The sequence below is a fragment of the Podarcis melisellensis genome, assembly GCF_964234715.1.
Source record: "Podarcis melisellensis genome assembly, chromosome: 1".
NCBI lineage: Eukaryota > Metazoa > Chordata > Lepidosauria > Squamata > Lacertidae > Podarcis > Podarcis melisellensis.
Window position 1 is genome coordinate 52,364,708 of NC_138528.1, and position 19,008 is coordinate 52,383,715.

The following is a 19,008-nucleotide window of genomic DNA, read 5'->3' on the forward strand; positions in this document are numbered from 1 at the left end:
TCAAGTCATTCTTTCTCCCCGAAACCGCCCTCCTCCACACAGAGGAGCCTGTCCCTTCGCGCGTGCGCACTCAGGGGTGGAGTGGGGTGGAGCCTATTCCTTTGCCTCTTATTGGCCGAGGCCTTCTTCATTCATGTGGTGGCCACGCGGTGAGCAGGTGGGCGGTTTTTTCCCCGGCGGGTAAATTGAAGGCGGGGAGCAACCGGGCGGCTCGTGCGTGGAGTCCAACGTCCACGCTCAAGGCCGGCCCACCCATGAGGCAAAGGTGAGGCGACTGCATCGGGAAGCAAGATCCACAGGGGCAGCAGATCCCAATGTAGATCTTTACGTGCTGGATGAAAAGAGGCTCGTGGGACCTTCATGCCTGAAGTCTTGCTACTGCTGAGATGTTGCCCCGCTGAGTTCTTCTTCCACTCTTAGAGATATTTGTGTGTGGTTGTCCTCCACAGTGTTTTTCCCTCTTTGGGGCATAACTCCGGAAATGAGCCAGTAGCTCCTAATAAAACTAATCTTCCCTCCCCCGTAGATGGTTGTGCAAGCAGGCTCTGTGCCCTAGTGGGGAAATCTATGCTCCCCAAGTGGAGGTGTCTCTTCAGAAATGATGTTATCAGCAAGCAACAAGTGCCTTGCAAGGCAGACGGTATCTGTTTAAGATCTGTACGGGCATGTTCGCAACTTTTCATGTGCATTGGCAAATACTTTTGAACCACCCAAATTTCTTGCAGGCATGCAGCCAGCTATGTGACTTTTCCTGCTTGGTGTATCTGCTATAGGTCCCCAAGACATTTCACTTCATCTCTTTGTTCATGTGTCTATAAATCATTTGGCGGAAGGTTGCATTGGATCTTTTAGCTTTTTGCATATAGGGGGGAAAGCCCCATTTTATAGCTTTGGACATCAGGCAAAAGCCTTTCTCTATAACCAGGGCTTTGGCTGATTGACATTCTTAGGCCTTTAAAATGTGTTTGTGGAAAGAGGATTATTGGTTTTGTTTCTGTTTTATTAAGTATTTTGTGTTCTCATTTTGGTTTTTTGTGTGTGTTGTGAACTGCCCTGTGATCTTCGGATGAAAGGCAGCATACAAATTTAATAAAATAAATAAGATACTGTCTCTTCTTCCTTGAGAAAGTTATTAGTATACACAGATACCTTCTTGTCATGAGGTCTGTTCCATATGATAGAGAAATTGGGATCTTAGCTTCACTTTGAAGCTAACTTCTGTTACTTTTGCTATTCCTTTTCCAGCAACACTTTTAATTGGATATATTTATCCCAGTTTGTATCTGTAGTGGACTTCTAATTGCTTTTAAATACACTTTTATTGTTGGCGATTGACTACTTAGAGTAAGCATTTGATTGCAGATATTTTGGTTATAGGCACATTTGACTTGATTTCTTTATAGAAAACTTCTATACCCAGCTATCATCTTCGGATGTCCATCTCTTACAGCACCTTCATATTGTATCGGTGCACATTCAGTTTATCCAGTGTAAGAGATGGTGGGTAGGCTTTCACCATAAGAAAATGTACACAAGGAGGTTTGTGAGGTATCCTGCGACTCAAGGAATAAACCTATAGGATTATAGAGGATTATCTCAGCCATTACACACTATATGAAATTACAGGACTTGGTAATGCCCAGTTGTGTGGGAGTTAAGCTTTAGCAATGATTGAAAAAGCAGGATTATCTTATTGTTTCATCATTGTTATCATTGTTTGGAGTGTCAGTTGTAGCAATGAACACATCAGTTGTAGCAATGAACACATCAGGCCAAAGACTCATCTAAGTCCAGCATCCTATTCTCACAGTAGCCAACTGGATGGCAATGGGAAGCCTGCAGCAGGACACGAGCACCATCCTTACTTGCAGCCCTGGTATTGACACATACTGTATTGACTTCAACAATGGAGGATGTGCTGTACCATCAAGTAAACACCATTGATAGCTTTATCATCTGTGAATTTGTCTAATTTTTTCAAGTCTTCCAAGCTGGTGGCTATCACTACTTCTTGTAGGAGCAGGAAATACTCTGTACTTTCGCCTGTCCTGAATCTTCCAACTTTCAGCTTTATTGCATTGCCCCAGGTTCTAACATGGAGAGGGAGAGAAACTACTCTCTATCCACTCTCCACACCGTGTATAATTTTATATATTTGTCATGTCCCGTGTGCCTTTTCTCTGAAGTAAAATAAAAAAACCAAATGCTGTAACCTTTCCTCATAGGGAAGTCACTTTGTCCCCTTTGATCATTTTGGTTGCCCTTTTTCAGTTATACAATACAGTGGTACCTCATGTTACAGACACTTCAGGTTACAGACTCCGCTAACCCCGAAATAGTACCTCAGGTTAAGAACTTTGCTTCAGGATGAGAACAGAAATTACGCGGAGGCAGAGTGGCGGCAGCGGGAGGCCCCATTAGCTAAAGTGGTACCTCAGGTTAAGAACAGACCTCCAGAATGAATTAAATTCTTAACTCGAGGTACCACTGTATCCATTTTGAAGTGGGGCTACAAGAACTTTATGCAATATTCCAATCATGGTTAATCCATAGATTTGTTGAATGGCAGGAGATTGGCAGTTTTATTTTCAATCCTTTTCCTAATGATCCCTTACATGAAATTTGTCTTTATCATAGCTGCCACATGCTGGGTCACCACCTTACTGAGCTATTAACCACAAACTCAAGGTTTCCTTCTTGGTCTGTCACCACCAGCTCAGACTTCATTAGCAATTGTTTTGCCCCAATATGTATCACTTCATTTGTGACCGGTAGCTTTGGTGCAAATGAATGGATAGTTTTCATCTTGCTGTCTTTCTGACAATTTTCTACTCTCTTTTAAGCTCTTATCTGCATTGCTCCATTTGTTAACTAGCAAGTAGGAATGTCAAAAAAATTAAAAAATCATTTTAAATACCTTGCTCTCATTTCACCTACTTTTATATCTCTCATAATTAATGCCAGTGTATGATAGTGGTGTTTGATACCTTGGTTGTTTTCATGTCTTAAAGTACCAGCTCCAGCTTGCTTTTTTTATTGTCCTATTCAGAAGAATTAGGGAGCCTTGGTTTATAATCTGAAAATGGCTATTACTTGTCTGAACAAATATCTATTGCTTACTTAAAAGTAAAAGCCTTTATCCACATGTTTTGGACAGGAGCCAGGACATAACCTATAGATGTGGCAACAACACAAAAGGTAAATTTGTGTAAGGCACCCTGTGGACTAAAATACTGTTGACTACCCCAATTTCTGAGCAAGCTTCCAGGGATTCCAGGGACTCACTCAGGGTCCATGTTTCCTTTTGGAATTGAGGGACAGCAGAGACTGTGGTGTCTTTCTGATAGATAGTTCATTTACAACCTGAACCTACAGCATCAGCACCCTAAAAGGGTCTTGTTTCTCTAATAGCTGCAGCCTTAGATTCAATCAGAAATCAAACATTGCTCTCTGATGCTCTGCTTGCTGCTTTTTTCAGCTTCTAGCTCACATAACACAAACTCTGCTTTCAAACTCAGGCTTTTGTCCTTCTCTACCAGAGAGCTGGAAGAGGGCCCCCACCCATTTGCCATTTGGCACAGAACCCCATTTCCTCTGTTCTCTTAATGACCCATTGCCTTTTGTTCTTAATAGCCCACCATCCCAGGCGATGACCTCTTGAGGAAGCTAGCTTGCCTTATAGGATTGATTAGAAAGGATGGTTTAGGAAACTGGTGTCAAGAACTCTCTCTGTGCAATACTAATGTGTGGGCAGCTTTCCCAGCCCCACCAGGTGAAGCCATATGCCTCTAGTGTCGCAATTGCATAATAGAGTTTCCACAGGTGTTGTCAGTTTGTTCACATTCCCTTCCTTCCTTAGGCAAAAACTTTCTAAATGCCAAACTAGTAAAGCAGGATGAACTTAGGACTTATTGTGTTGAGTAGGCCATTTTGAAAGTCGTTCTTTTAACCCAGAGGTGAGGAACTGCTGGCCTGAGCTGGAACTGACCTGACAACCTTTGCTATTTGGCCTGTCAGCCTCTTGCTAAATTTGCCATGACATTATGCTGAAGATGGGAAAAACCCTGTGAACCACTCTGAATCATGTGGGATCAGTAGTCGCAGTAGTCCTGGTAGAACTGGTGACACAGCTGCTGAAGAAGAAAAACCAAATCGAGCCACAAGAAGTCTGGAATCCACAGGCGCTCTCTGGGGTATTGAGGAGTGGTGGTCATCTGTGTGATAGCACCCACACCCGAGTGCTGGGAGTGCAGGAGTGTGCAGAGATCACTAGAGAAGCATCTGAACAAATTGGCAGTGATGACTTTCCTACATTTCCCTTCCAGGTGCCCCATCTAAGAGATGCTCCTCCTATCCGAAGTCTTTCTTCCCAGCAGCTACATCCAGTACTCACTGTGAAATTGAAAAGTGCATCACTTGAAAAGCGCTGCCTTGAAACCAACTTTAAAAGAGCATTACTGTATTAGTTTGCAGCAAACAGCTTCATTTGCGTTAATAAGGGAGATGTCCCTATTCTCGACTGCTGCTCTGAAACTAGACCCCTGCCTATGCATCTGCTTCTGACCGCTTTGACAGACAGACAGCTTCCTCTAGTTCCCAGAACCCAACTATTTGGATGCAGACTTTTGTCAACGACTGATATTTAGTTATTCATTTGGTGCATTTATATACCACTTGGGATGCGGGTGGCACTGTGGGTTAAACCACAGAGCCTAGGACTTGCCAATCAGAAGGTCAGCAGTTCGAATCCCCGCGATGGGGTGAGCTCCCGTTGCTCGGTCCCTGCTCCTGTCCACCTAGCAGTTCCAAAGCACGTCAAAGTGCAAGTAGTTAAATAGGTACCGCTCCGGCGGGAAGGTGAACAGCGTTTCTGTGTGCTGCTCTGGTTCACCAGAAGCGGCTTAGTCATGCTGGCCACATGACCCGGAAGCTGTACGCCAGCTCCCTCGGCCAATAAAGCGAGATGAGCACCGCAATCCCAGAGTCGGCCACAACTGGACCTAATGGTCAGGGGTCGCTTTACTTTACCTTTATATAACACTTAATCTTTAGCAATTTGGTGTACATAAAAATAAACCACACAGAGAATAAAACAGTAAGAATTCATCATTAAACCAAACAGAAACCCAAACACTACCATAAAATGGCTGCTGGAATAAGAAAATACTGGTCATGCACCTGAGGTTCAACAAGGATGGTGCCAGTGTCTCATCAGCTAGGAGGACTTTCCACAGGCTGGGGAGCACAGCAACGAATGCATGGATTCTAGTAGTAATGAGCTGTGCAGCTGAGCCATGAAGGACCACCAACAAAGACTCCCCTAAGGATCTCGGTGATTGGGTAATGACAGAAGGGATCAGGTAGTCCTTAAAATATCCTGGATCCAAATGGTTACGGAGTTTGCAAATTAACACAAGAATATTGAATCTAGCCTGGTAACCAACGGGCAGCCAGTGTAAGCTTTTAAAACCCACCCACACAAGGCACTTCAGTATGTCCACAGCTGGGTAACATGCAATTTTATGTTGGATTTCCCCTTTCCCCCTTACCTCATTAGCTGTTTCTCTCTATTTAATATGGGGTTTACTGATAAAGTGTGGGCTGCTGGACTACCATCTCACTTGGATGAGTACAACATTCTGTGGACAACATGAAAACATACCCACGAGTGATGCATGAAATCCACTTTAAACTGGCATGTGTACAAAGCCTTGGTTGCCACAACTATTGTAGGGATTATTCAACTGCGAGAAGCTGTTCTTGTGAGTGCTTATTTGGCAAGATGAAATCAGTTTAGAAATAGTGCATCAAGTCCCAGGCTTGCTGTTAGTTACTATATGAAGTGGCTCCTGCTTGTCAGCAGGAAGGTACAATATGCATGTGTGGATTTAAATTGCCCAGAATTTGTTAATTAGAAGTGCACCAACATACCGCTATTACTTACCCTTGTCGTTTGTGCCAAGTAATTTTGTTAGTTCCCATTTTTTAATTATAACTTTATGCCCAGATATAGTGTCCTGATCAAGGGAAGTAATAGTAGACCACAGCTGAGTACTGTGTCCAGCTCTGGGCACTGCAATTTAAGAAGGATACAGTGGTACCTCGGGTTAAATACTTAATTCGTTCCGGAGGCCCATTCTTAACCTGAAACTGTTCTTAACCTGAAGCACCACTTTAGCTAATGGGGCCTCCTGCTGCCGCCATGCTGCTGGAGCACGATTTCTGTTCTCATCCTGAAGCAAAGTTCTTAACCCAAGGTACTATTTCTGGGTTAGCGGAGTCTGTAACCTGAAGTGTATGTAACCCGAGGTACCACTGTATTGACAAGCTGGAATGTGTGCAGAGGAGGGCAACCAAGATGATCAACAGTCTGGAAACCAACCTATGAGGAATAGTTGAGGGAGTTGGGTGTGGAGCAAGCTTGTTTTCTCCTGCTCCAGAGAGCAGGACCCAAACCAATGGCTTCAAGTTACAAGAAATGAGATTCTGACTAAACATCAGGAAGAACTTTCTGAAAGTAAGAGCTGTTTGACAGTGGAACAGACTTCCTTGGAAGGTGGCGGGCTCTCCTTTTTTGGAGGTTTTCAAGCAGAGGTTGGATGACCATCTGTCATGGATGCTTTAGTTGAGATGCCTGCATTGCAGGGGGTTGGACTAGTTCTGTGGTTCTATGTTTAAACTCGGAAGCACTACTTCTGTTCCAAATGATTTGCAGTCTAGCAGCACATTCCTAACCGTGTTTACTCAGATGTAAGTCCAATTGAGTTCAAGGGTGCTCGCTCCCAGGTAAATGGCAGTGGAATGAGAGAAAATCAAGCTGCTCCAAGCCCATTTGTATATCTTAGACTGGAAAGCATAGAAGAAACATGGAATAGAGCAGAATGTGAATGGCATGCCCACTTGTAGGGATTTACTAGGATATCCCCATAAATTTTTACATAGGATTTGCTACAATTCATGTAAGTTATGCTGCACTTTTAAGGAGATTCCAACCTGCTAGACTGCCAAAACCAGATGGTGGCTTGCTGAATTCACGAGCACCTGAGTAGTTCTGCCTTCCCCTCTGGCAACATCCCTGCCTGTACATGACTTATGTAACCCATTCTCAGAGCAATAATTAATGAGGCAGGCTCACCCTGACTTCAGGAGTAGTATAAATGGTCTACTTATTACCAGCTTAGCAATGCTACTCTCATAAATCAAAATCAGGTGACTACAGAACTGCAGTACAGCAGACTACATATAAGACCAGAGAAAGAACACTTCCCTCCCTGACACCTCCAAACAAAGCCTGGTCAGAGGGCTTAGGGACTGCAGGGTGAATAAGGATGCTCATTTTAAAGCATCACATAGCACAGTAACGAGGGGGAGTTGTGCCCAGTCACAAGGGGATTGCAACAAAATGGTCAGGTGGAACCAAACGCCCAAATATGGCTGGTGGGCTACAGCTTTTGACAAGAGTCTGTCCTTTTATTCTGCGACTACAACTGGATACAGAAAAGGAGAGGCAGAGAAGGAAGACCTCTAGGCCAGTGTTTCCCAACCTTGTGCCTCCAGCTGTTTTTGAACTACAATTCCCATCATCCCTGACCACTGGTCTTGCTAGCTAGGGATGATGGGAGTTGTAGGCCAAAAACATCTGGAGGCACAAGGTTGGGAAACACTGCTCTAGGCTACCAAACCAGAAGTAACAATCAAATAATTGTTGTAGAATATAATTGCATATACTGTAGTGCTGTTTCAGGCCAGAAAAGAAATCAACAAAAAACAAACACCAGGAAACTGATATATTGGATGAAATAAAGCTGGAGGGAGACAGAATGTGTGTTTTTTTAAAATGTGAAGTTGAATGTGTGAGTAGCCATGATTAAGAGTGAGACTGTAACACCTGCCTGGCCAGTCTTGTGGGAGTTCGACAAAAATACACATTCAAGCAAAATGACTGCCAAACCTTTATTGAAGATACAGTGTACGGTAAGAAGGCAATGCAAAATTACATTTTCATGTCATAAAATTACCCTGTGCACCCACACCCAGTGCTATTTCTGTTTATGCCTGACAGTTGGGCTGAATCTTTTAGAATTCAGACCATAGCAAACCACCCCAATAGGTGTGTTGCTATCTTTTCTCTTGCAACGTGAGATTCTACATATGTAAGTTCAGTAATTTAACTGAGTTATGTGGGTCTTCTAGATGAACGTGCACAGAAAAATAACAAAAGGAACGTAAGCGGCCCAGTTTGAAAGTTCTAGTGTAAATCAGGCGTCTCTTTCTGCTCATTGCTACCAGTAAGGAGCATACCACTATCTAATCTTGGCTAGTCTTTGCTGGCTTGCATACCCCTTAACTGTCCCAATTAAATCAGGACATCATTTTTGGGGGGGGGGGGATGTTCTCATGTGAGTCACATGATTCACACAACAACGTGGATCCAGAAGACAGGCATCCAGGTTTTCTGCTGCATCATAGAGGGTATGGGCTTGGCATTTTTGAGACAAAATAATGTGCTTCTCCACAAGCATAGGGAAACAGAGTACTCAGAAAACAGAAGCTACTTACACTTAGTTTCTTCAGGTCCACAGTCCTTGATTAGAAATGATATCTGTTTAAAAGAAGAGACCAGCAGTGTTAAACATTTGGATCAAAGAAAGCTAGGCTGGGGTGGGGACATGCTAACACACACAAAAATACTTTTAAATCTACCATTTATTAATTTGGATAGACTGGGAATAGGTACTGGGAGGAAGGTAATCTAAATTAAGAGTTTAAGAGGATTAAGTAAATGTAAAAAAAGGTAAAGGTACCCCTGCCCGTACGGGCCAGTATAAACAAAGAAACAGTATTCTAAAGGAAGTGTTGGGAAAGGAAAAGAGCCGAGAAAAGAATTGAGGAATGTGGATAGCCCTGCTTTTTGCAGGATTCCCATTTATGTACACAATTTGTACATAGAGATGTGGGTGGCACTGTGGTCTAAACCACTGAGCCTCTTGGGCTTGCCAACTGGACGGTCAGCGGTTCGAATCCGTGCAACAGGGTGAGCTTCCATTGCTCTGCCCAAGCTTCTACCAACCTAGCAGTTCAAAAGCACACTAGTGCAAGTAGATAAATAGGTACCGCTGCAGTGAAAAGGTAAACGGCATTTCCGTGTGTTCTGGCTTCCCTCACGGTGTCCTGTTGCACCACAAGCAGTTTAGTCATGCTGGCCACATGACCTGGAAAGCTGTCTGTGGTCAAATGCCGGCTCCCTCAGCCTGAAGTGAGATGAGTGCCGGCCCAAAAAGCTTTAAAGGACTATTTTGAGATCAACATGAACACCACGGTGGAAAAAAGAACTATCTGGGACGCAAGCAAGGCCGTGATGAGGGGGTTCCTGATACAACAAAATACCGTAAAGAAAAGGAAACAAAATGAAAGGAAGGATAAAATTCTGGAAAAAATTAAAGAGTTAGAGAAGAAGTTAAGATGTAATCCGAAGTCCCAGCCGATTCTGAGAGAAATTAAACTTCAACAAGTACAATATTCTAAACTGATAAACCAAGAAATAGAATGGAAGATTAAACTAATGAAACAAAAAACCTTTGAATCGGCTAACAAATGTGGAAAACTGCTAGCTTGGCAGTTGAAGAGGAGACAAAAATTAAATACAGTGACAAGTTTAGAGATTGAAGGAAGAAGTATTCAGAACCCCGGAGAAATCAGAAAGTGCTTCCAGAGATATTTCAAAAAATTATACACTCAAGGGCCACAAGATGAAACTGAGATCAAGCATTTTTTGGGAAAAAATGGACTAGCAAAGCTGTCTCAAGAAAATAGATCAATTCTGAACAGTAAAGTAACACGACAAGAGATTGAACAGGCTATTCAGAACTTGAAATTGGGCAAATCCCCAGGACCAGATGGGCTGACCTCCAAGTACTATAAGATACTGAAAGACTATCTGATACAACCGTTGATGGAGGTCAGCAATGAAATTATGGAGAGGAAGAGGGCGCCGGAATTGTGGAAGGAAGCTTATATCACATTAATACCAAAATCGGAAACTGAAAAGACACAACTCAAGAACTACCGTCCCATCTCCCTTCTAAATGTGGATTACAAAATATTTGCAGATGTTCTGGCAAGTAGATTTAAGAAGGTCCTGAATGAAGTAATTCATAAAGACCAGGCAGGCTTTCTCCCAGGTAGACATATGTCTGCGAATACAAGGAACATTATTGACATTTTGGAACTTTTGCAAACAGACATAAATACAAAAGCAGTTCTAATTTTCATAGATGCGGAGAAGGCCTTTGACAATATATCTTGGAAATTTATGAAGGGAAATTTAAAAGAAATGGGAGTGGGACGGGGGTTCGAGAATGGGATTGATGCAATATATTCCGAACAAAAGGCTAAACTGATAGTTAACAATGTGGTTACAGAAGAGTTTAAAATTGAAAAAGGAACACGACAAGGTTGCCCGATTTCCCCGCTGTTATTTATTTCGGTCCTGGAGGTGCTCCTGAATATGATTAGAGGAGATCGGTTGGTGGAAGGGATTCAGGTCGGAGCGAAACAATATAAACTCAAAGCTTTCGCAGATGACCTAGTACTGACATTGCAGGAGCCAGAATCTAGTACGAAAAAAGTGTTACAACTGATTCAAGACTTTGGTCGGGTGGCGGGATTTAAATTAAATAAACAAAAAACTAAGGTGTTGGGGAAAAACTTGACAGACATAGAGTCGGAACGGTTTCAGAGAGAGACAGAATTAATTGTGGTTAAGAAAGTGAAATACCTAGGGGTAAACATAACAGCAAAAAATCTGAGTTTATTTAAGGATAATTATGAAAAATGTTGGTCGGAAATTAAGAGAGACTTGGAGAGTTGGTCAAAGTTAAAACTTTCATTGCTAGTCCGTATAGCTGCCATTAAGATGAATGTATTGCCAAAAATGTTGTTTTTGTTTCAAACATTACAAATTGTAGACAAAACGGAGTGCTTCCGGAAGTGGCAGAAAGATATTTCTAAATTTGTCTGGCAGGGCAAAAAGCCCAGAATTAAGTTTAAGATATTAACGGATGCGAAAGAAAGAGGGGGCTTTGCCCTGCCAGACTTAAAGCTATATTATGAAGCCGCAGCTTTCTGCTGGCTAAAAATCTGGCTACTTCTAGAAGACACGGACGTACTGGATTTGGAAGGTTTTAACAATGCATTTGGATGGCATGCATATCTATGGTACGATAAGGTTAAGATTAACAAGGCCTTCAAGAACCATATTGTCAGGAAAGCAGTATTTAATGTCTGGACAAAATACAAAGACTTACTGGAAAATAAAACTCCGAGGTGGCTGTCACCCCTGGAGGCTAAGGCCCGAAAAAGACCCAATATGGAGGCCAATTGGCCAAAGTATTGGGAAATATTAGAAAGAGACGGAGACAATTGGAAATTGCAGAGTTTGGAGAAAATGAAAGATAAAGTGCGAGACTGGTTACACTATGCTCAGATTAAAGAAGTGTTTAAGAACGACAAAAAGATAGGATTCCAGGTGGAGAAATCGAAGTTGGAAACAGAATTGTTAGAATCTAAAACCAAAGTACTTTCAAAAATGTATAATTTGCTGCTGAAATGGAACACACAAGACGAAATGGTTAAATCGGCTATGATAAAGTGGGCTCAGGATATTGGGCATAATATCATGTTTGAAGATTGGGAAAGGTTGTGGACCACTGGGCTGAACTTCACTGCATGTAATGCTTTGAAGGAAAATGTAATGAAAATGATATATAGATGGTACATGACCCCAGTTAAATTGGCCAAAATATACCATTCGTCTGATAATAAATGTTGGAAATGTAAGGAAAATGAAGGAACATTCTTTCACCTCTGGTGGACTTGCCCTAGAGTGAAGGTCTTCTGGGAAATGATATATAATGAGCTGAAAAAGGTGTTTAGGTATATCTTTACCAAGAAACCAGAGGCCTTCCTTCTGGGCATTGTCGGCCAGAATGTGTTAAAGAAGGACAGAACATTTTTTATGTATGCAACAACGGCAGCAAGGATACTCATCGCTAAGAACTGGAAAACTCAAGATCTACCCACACTGGAAGAATGGCAGATGCAGCTGATGGACTATATGCAACTAGCTGAGATGACCGGCAGAATCCGAGACCTGGGAGAGGAGAGGGTTGAAGAAGACTGGAAGAAATTCAAGATTTATCTACAAAAGTATTGTAATTTGGCTGAATGTTAATAAGGATGTCAGAGTAGAAATAATTGTCTACCATCAAATTAGATTTGAGTTTAATCTAAATGAATGGATTTAAGATTGTAAACAAAATGATAATTTGCTTGGAAACAATTTTACAATGAAGCAAGTGGAAGCGGGAGATGTGAGGGAGTCCATTGTAGTAATGAAAAGATGTTAAAAAATCAATGTTGTTTATATGCATTTGTATTAAAAAACCTTAATAAAAATTTATATATATATATAAAAAATGAAGTGAGATGAGTGCCGTCCCCTATAGTCGCTTTTGACTGGACTTAACCGAGCAGGGGTCATTTACCTTTACCTTTTATTTTTACACAAATTGTGCAAACACTGGTCTGAATGCATTATGGTTGATAGTGGGGCTGGACGTCATGCAAAACCTGAGCAGTTGCACTATGCTACGGCTCCTGTAACCCATATGCCACTGTATAGGTTTACTGCTTGATGGAAGACAAATGTTCCATATGCCTGATTTCTATCTGCTGCTGTGGCTGAGTGGGTAAGAAACTGCTCTGTGGGCTGAAATATCTTGAGATTTATTTACAGACCATTCTCAACTTACACAGGGGTTACGTTCTGGGGATAGTGCATAAAGCCAAAACAGCATATCGTCAAAATATGGTGGGTGGGTGGGATTACCAAAGTCTTTTTCCCCAGACAATCACCCCCTTTCTAACTTGTTTTGCCAACCATGTAAAGCTGAATGCACTAAAGTTAAATGTGCATAAACTGCAAGTTACCCGTATTTTTAAAGTAAAAAATGGCACAAGGCCCTTACATCCCTAACCATCATGGCCCCCTGGTGCTGGATAGAGGCTAACAGAAGTACAGAAGTAAGCAGATTCTTTAATTTTTTGTCTGTGTTATTACCTCAAAAAGCCCTTAAGGTTTTGACTGAATGTAAAAAGTAGCATTTCTTAATTTTTCAAATAATTTATCCATATATTTAACAATTGTTAGAATTTTCATAAAATAATGAATTTATATAATATTCAGTGTGTCTTGATGTACTTCACATTTTAATTCCATTCCAATATAATACAAAAGGTATCCAATTGTTACCCGTGTGGATTTTTATCCGTGTGAAGTTGAATCCTGACAAGACAGAAGTACTGTTTTTGGGGGACAGGGGGCAGGCTGGTGTGGAGGACTCCCTCGTCCTGAATAGGGTAACTGTGCCCCTGAAGGACCAGGTGTGCAGCCTGGGAGTCATTTTGGACTCACAGCTGTCCATGGAGGCGCAGGTCAATTCTGTATCCAGGGCAGCTGTCTACCAACTCCACCTGGTACGCAGGCTGAGACCCTACCTGCCCGCGGACTGTCTCGCCAGAATGGTGCATGCTCTAGTTATCTCCCGCTTGGACTACTGCAATGCGCTCTGTGTGGGGCTACCTTTGAAGGTGACTCAGAAACTACAACTAATCCAGAATGCGGCAGCTAGACTGGTGACTGGGGGCAGCCGCCGAGACCACATAACACCGGTCTTGAAAGACCTGCATTGGCTCCCAGTACGTTTCTGAGCACAATTAAAAGTGCTGGTGTTGACCTTTAAAGCCCTAAATGGCCTCGGCCCAGTATACCTGAAGGAGCGTCTCCACCCCCATTGTTCTGCCCGGACGCTGAGGTCCAGCGCCGAAGGCCTTCTGGCGGTTCCCTCATTGCGAGAAGCAAAGCTACAGGGAACCAGGCAGAGGGCCTTCTCGGTAGTGGCGCCCGCCCTGTGGAACGCCCTCCCATCAGATGTCAAAGCAATAAATAACTACCTGACATTCAGAAGGCAGCCCTGTTCAGGGAAGTTTTTAATGCGTGATATTTTAGTGTATTTTTGGTTTCTATGGAAGCCGCCCAGAGTGGCTGGGGAGGCCCAGCCAGATGGGCGGGGTACAAATAATAAATTATTATTATTATTATTATTATTATTATTATTATTATTATTATTATCCACTGTCCCAGTCTTTAAAAGTGGGAAATCTTTGCTGAGACCAAACTTTGAAGCCACATATCCATAAAAGGAATGCTTGATTTCTTCCAGTGCTTTGCAACCAATAGCTGAGCCAGCATAAGCAGGTTATTTAGCAAACACTGATGTTCAGATGGTGTTTTTGGTTTACATCGTTCTCATATTTAGTCCATTATCCAGTCACTTCCAGCTATAGCTTATTGGGGAAGGAAGAGCAAGCCTTTGAAAGCAGCTTGTGTTGGCAGAATACTTTTCACAGAGTTCTTCAGCACAGGTGCTTGTTTGGTCGTAGAGCAGTGTGATGAACCTCCCAACAGGATGCATAGCATATTCTGTAATGTAACATGATGGTAAACAGACAAATTTTAGCAGTACATCAGTAAGCTCCAGCAGAGCATTCCATGTGGATGAGGCTGTTGCTTTTCTAAGTCCAGGAAATGATTCTTCATGTCTGAACATATCATTGAGATTCTCATCTCATTTTTGGCAGCCAACACATTTACAAAAAGAGCTCTACATCTCTTTTTCATTAAGGTGAACTTGATTCCTTTCTTTGACCCCTTAGCTGTTGAGGTACCAAATAACATTAGTTAGTTAGTTAGTTAGTTAGTTAGTTAGTTAGTTAGTTAGTTATGATGTATACTGTCATCAATTTAGTTTGATTCTTTCTATCAGCTGTTATTTTATGAACACATTTAAATGGCATTGGCCAATTTTCTCCAATTTTTTAATGTGTCTCATCTGCAGAAGGGTTTGCAATTTCCTTTCTATGGAGGATGAACAAATTCCCTCTCTTCTAAAGCTTTCCAAGTTCTTTGGCAACTTGCAAATGCTATGTTGATAATGTAGCCTTATGTTTCAGATAAAGTGGGATCCAGCATGCATAATTATATGGTCAAATGCAAAAACAAAAAACGGTATATGTGTGAGAGAGTTACATTAACGCATCCAGATACACAAAGAAACATTCTCACAGAAAGCGCATGTAGACTTGTGCCAAGCACAGTATTTTTGCCATCACAATTGCCCAGTATTGAAACCAATGGCTACTATGTTTTCGGTCTTCAAAACATGATTGAAACCTCAAAGTAGCTAATTTCCTGTTTCTTAAAGTTACCATAGGCAGGGTGCAACAGCATGTATAAAATTGCCACTGGGATTTAGGGTGGTCTTCTTATGCATGCTACATGGGTTGTTTGGGAAAATAAGCTTGCATTTCCTACTGTTGCTATTCCTTGTACCAAGGCCTGGGTCCAACCACCTTCCCAACCATGATCACAAACTCATCTTCATACTTCCTAGGCAACGTCCATCTGATCTAAGCTGGTGTTTGTCTCAACTTCAGATATACAGCAATACTTTTCAATGTATTCATTGTGTATCAGATCATTGCTACTGTGTGGGCCTTATGATGAAACTATTGAAGAATGGCAGTACACTTGGGACTCTCTATCACATGAAATTTCAAGAATGTGTCTTGTACCTGCCACTCCTCCCCCACTTTTTGTCCAAATTCGTCCTATTCATAGATGTTACACATTAAGGGGACAATGATAAGTCTTTGACATTAGAGGCAACCTGTCTACGAGGCCTTTCTTACAGGGTTGTGCAAGCAACATCAGTCCAATTGGAACAGACATCTCCCAAGCAGCATGTGTATCCATGTGTTTGCGACTGCTGCACCTGTTCATTTGTTTGGTTGTTGATGCCGTGGCCTCCTAAAGCCACGTTAGCTAGAACTAGCTAACCATCCACATCACAAATGCAGGTTACAACAGAGTCTCTTTGGAAATGGACCCAAGGCTTCACAGTCCCATTAGAATACCCATAACAACAAACTCATACATGTAACTGAACAGTGTTTCTGCCTAAGAACATGACAGAAATGAAAATGGATGGACCGACCTCAATAAACAAAACAATTCAGAGGTAGCACACAGCCAGAGTTACATGGTAGAGAAATCCAGGCATGAAGAGTCCTTGAATAAAGGCAGGATAAACAAATCATGCCTCCCTAACTTGCTCTGATCTGCTCCCTTGTGGCTGTGGGAAAGGATGTCAGAAGTGCAACAAGGCTAACCTTCCATGCACTGCTCTGTGCTCTGATGAGAAAGCTCCAGCAACAATCTTACTCAGAAGAGATGTTCATTAAATCAAAAACTATCCACTTTTTAACAGCCCATGGCCCAATTTCCGCTTGATTTCTAAGCAATTTTGTATGTGGCTAACATGTTGTTGTTTAGTCATTTAGTCGTGTCTGGCTCTTTGTGATCCTATGGACCAGAGCACGCTAGGCACTCCTGTCTTCCACTGCCTCCCGCAGTTTGGTCAAACTCATGCTAGTAGCTTCAAGAACACTGTCCAACCATCTCGTCCTCTGTCGTCTCCTTCTCCTTGTGCCCTCATTCTTTCCCAACATCAGGATCTTTTCCAGGGAGTCTTCTCTTCTCATGAGGTGGCCAAAGTATTGGAGCCTCAGCTTCAGGATCTGTCCTTCCAGTGAGCACTCAGGGCTGATTTCCTTAAGAATGGAGAGGTTTGATTTTCTTGCAGTCCATGGGACTCTCAAGAGTCTCCTCCAACACCATAATTCAAAAGCATCAATTCTTCGGCGATCAGCCTTCTTTATGGTCCAGCTCTCACTTCCATACATCACTACTGGGAAAACCATAGCTTTAACTATACGGACCTTTGTTGGCAAGGTGATGTCTCTGCTTTTAAAGATGCTGTCTAGGTTTGTCATTGCTTTCCTCCCAAGAAGCAGGCGTCTTTTAATTTCGTGACTGCTGTCACCATCTGCAGTGATCATGGATCCCAAGAAAGTAAAATCTCTCACTGCCTCCATTTCTTCCCCTTCTATTTGCCAGGAGATGATGAAGTTGTTCCTTTTTACTCTAGTTGAATTTGCTTATCTGTGATGCATTTTAAGATCAAGGTATAAAAGAAAGAGCATCCATATAATGCAACCTGATGGTAGGCCTAAAACTGGGCAGATTTCACCTCTGGTCAGCTGCAATTTTAATAGTGATTGATTTCTATTGGGCAGCATTTCCCAATCCTGAAAGCCCTTTGATAGCGGAAGCCACATCCAAGTGAGGAGGAATAAAGCTCCAGTAAATAACATTTATCATTAGAACCTAAATTTGTTAGCAGCGTAAGTTTGATTCAACAAGGACTTGATCGTGTATTCTGCACCTCACAGGATGTGCTTGATGAATAACCAATTTTACTTTCTCACTTTACATATTCTAGGAGAAAATAACTCTTAACTATTGGTGGTCACATACAAAAATCTGATGAAGCACAGAAGCATTTAAGAATCCCTGCCTTTTGCTTGTGCTCACAATCCAGTGTCTGAACCCACACTTCCTGGATTTCATAGCCACATTTTTGTCTATTTGAAACACGAAACAGTACCCACCTCTTGAATCACAATCTCTGATTTTGCAAGCAACAGCGACTTGTCTCTCCCCTGAGGTATCCTCAAAGTTGTTGTTTTTTAAAAAAAGACCTTCTGCCAGTGTTGAGATAGGCAGAGACAAACCCACATCATCATGGATCCCAATTTCCCCTACAGAGAAGGAACTTACCATGGTTAAGTAGCAACATTCACTCCTCCAATCTGTTAAGATCATTTTGAATTCTGAGTCTGTCTTCTGCGGCCACCAGGAAAAGGACCTTCCAGCTCAAAAACCCTAGGGGAACAGAGTGCAGCTGCGTGAAGAGATGCCCTGTGAGTGCCTTCGGTACCCTGTGGAGGTTCCAAGAGGGGAACCTGTGTACCATGGGTGGTTTTAGCTGCGCTGCTCCCTTCAGAAAGCGTCTTACCGATTAAATTTAATTTCATCATTACAGACAACCAGTGATATGAGGAATAAAGATCCACATGGAGTTAGTTGGAAGTCACTTTTTTCTTTTTTCGATTGTAGTTTATGTTATTGTTTATATCCTTGTAATTTTGTTTTTGAATTTTCTTGTGTTTTTGTATTATTTGTTCATTTTATTCAATGTCTGTATGATGTACAAGTATAAATATTCTTTTAAAAAACAACAGAAAGCGTCTTACCAGGGAGAGGGACCCCAGAGGAGTTCCTGCTGATCTGAGAACTGATCCCAAGGCTGCCACCTGCCTGCGGAGGGTGTTTGGTCGTAGCCCGTTCCAAGCCCTCCTGTAGGAAAGCTAGAATGTCTGGTACCTGTCCTTCTAGGGGATCCAACTTATTTCTACGTGCCCACCTGACAAAGACCCGCCAGGTGAATTTGTAGATTCACTGAGTGGACTCTGCCAGAAGCTAGGATGGTGGAGGTTACTAGTCAGTCAACCCCAACTTCCTTAGGCATTCCCTCTCAACAGCTAAGCATGAAGTTGTAGCCAATCCGAGTCTGGGTGGTGGACCTCTCCCGACAACAGACTGCTCCTTTGAGGTAGGGGCCAAGGGTCTGTTACTGGTGAGGCCCTCAGATCTGCAAATCAAGGCCTCCTTGGCCAAAAGGGAGCCACAACAATGATCTCTCCAGGCTGGACCTGACCCACCTGAGGAGTCTCTGGATCAGGGCCATCGGAGGGAAGACATATAGAAGTCCCCCTGGCCGCTGGTCAAGGCATCCATGCCCATTGCTCCCCTCATCATGAACCGGGAGAAGAGCCCCACCTTTCAGTTCTCTGAACTTGCAAACAGGTCCACCCTGGGGAAGCCGAAGCGGTCCACTATTTGTTGGAACACCTGTGGATGAAGGCTCCATTCTGCTTGAGATACCTGGTGATGGAGCACAATACATGCTCTGCCAATAGGGATTC

General features: G+C 42.5%; 1 protein-coding gene and 1 long non-coding RNA gene across 6 annotated transcripts in view; one reads left to right on the forward strand and one right to left on the reverse strand.

Annotated features, from left to right (window-relative positions):
• Positions 1-41: 41 nt before the first annotated feature.
• LOC309359023 lies at positions 42-18,194 on the forward strand. The gene is made up of 3 exons (XR_014163698.1): positions 42-741; positions 17,739-17,804; positions 17,880-18,194. It is a non-coding gene; the product is annotated as an uncharacterized lncRNA (long non-coding RNA).
• LOC309358960 (uncharacterized protein) overlaps positions 7,675-19,008 on the reverse strand; it is a 104,673-nt gene continuing 93,339 nt past the window's right edge. For all 5 annotated transcript variants that reach the window (XR_014163675.1, XR_014163676.1, XR_014163677.1 and 2 more), the window contains one exon: positions 7,675-8,602. The gene's annotated coding sequence lies outside the window, so the exon portion shown is untranslated. The remainder of the gene's footprint in view (positions 8,603-19,008) is intronic.